A 1,399-nucleotide genomic window follows, 5' to 3' on the forward strand; every position below is an offset into this window, starting at 1 on the left:
CCCCCAAGGGATTTAAAGAGTTTTAGTTTGGGCTTTTTCTATACTTACAATTTTTTCTATTTTGTAGTAATTTAGCTTCATTTTAGAAAACAAGCAAGTAGTTTAAAAGAGGGGAGGAAAGTTGTCTGGTTATAGATCTCTGTGTTCAGTTATGACTTTAACATATAAATTCTCTCATGGACCTAGAGCAGGAGAAAAGATCACTTATGTATACTTTATTATATCCTCATGATAGACATGTAAAGGGGTTTTTTTTTCAGTTACTGGGCTTCAAGCAAAATTTTCCCAAGTTATCAGTTCTGGAGTGCCTAGTTCTGATAGCACTGAATTTCTGTACCAAAACTACTTCTGGCTTAGGACTGGATTGAGCTTCATGAAGAATATGTGAGAGTGCAAAAATGAATAGCAGGAAGCCTGGTATTAAAGCAAAAGGATTTCTGCTTACTCATGTTCCATTGTTGACTATTTGTTCCCACAAGGGCTGGTGAGTGCCACATTCCTGAACCTGCATATAGGAAAATCCCCACAATATTTAAAGTCTGGGGAGCAACTTGCACCTGCTGTCTACTGTAATAATGAATATGCTTTGACCCTCCTGCTTCCGTGTGCAGATTAGATGCTGTTTTGCTGTCTAATGCGTCTGCATGTTGCCAGGGATGCTGCAATGGATGCTTGGTGATGCTCATTATGACTCTGTTAATATTTCAAGGCTCTTGCCTCCTGCTAACCCAAGCTGGGTGTAGCAAGTCTCCTGGGGATTTAGAAAGGGCAGCAAAGTGAGTTATTATGTGAAGAGTCTTCTTAAGTACCTGCCTTGTGGGTTACAGACGGCAAAGCAAGCTCTGGAGGAGCATCACTGCTGACTCCGGAGACCCAGCGTGTGCTGAGCCGTGGCCTCGGCAGGGCTGGAGGACAATGGCGCTTGGCTCAGGCTCCCAGGGCAGGAAGCCCAGGGCGCGGGGGAAAAACACACAGGGCGCTGAGCCCCAGCCCTCCCTCTCCAGCGGGTGGCCACACATCCCAACAAAGCTTTTCTCCTCTTTTCTTCCTGAGCAACCTGTCAGTGTTAGCGCGTGGTAAGTGCTGCATGGGTAACTCCTAGCAATGCTGTCCTGCTGGGCTGCCCCGCTGCTGGGAGGCGGCTCCTCTGCGCCCCTTCCCTCGTGAGAAGCAGCCGCTCTTAAGCTCCTGTTTAGGAAATGGAGCCGATTAACCGCGCTGCTGCCTGCCCGGCCTGTGCAGCCTTCACGGGGCACACGGGACTCCGCTGTCCTTCCGCCGTCCCAGCTGCGAACCTTGCCCCGTGCTGATGGCAAAGTCCCCGCGCAGGACCCCTCCCGGCCCGGGCCAGGGCGGTGCCGCCCGAGGAGAGGGCGTGCCGGGCGGCGGGCGAGGGGCC

At 50.8% G+C, this 1,399-nt stretch overlaps 1 protein-coding gene across 1 annotated transcript in view; it reads left to right on the plus strand.

Moving 5' to 3' along the window:
- Positions 1-878: 878 nt before the first annotated feature.
- CMTR2 (cap methyltransferase 2) overlaps positions 879-1,399 on the plus strand; it is a 6,193-nt gene continuing 5,672 nt past the window's right edge. Inside the window, exon 1 of the mRNA XM_008638882.2 lies at positions 879-1,076. The gene's annotated coding sequence lies outside the window, so the exon portion shown is untranslated. The remainder of the gene's footprint in view (positions 1,077-1,399) is intronic.

This window comes from Corvus brachyrhynchos, unplaced genomic scaffold (genome assembly GCF_000691975.1).
Source record: "Corvus brachyrhynchos isolate BGI_N302 unplaced genomic scaffold, ASM69197v1 scaffold26, whole genome shotgun sequence".
In the NCBI taxonomy this organism is placed as follows: domain Eukaryota; kingdom Metazoa; phylum Chordata; class Aves; order Passeriformes; family Corvidae; genus Corvus; species Corvus brachyrhynchos.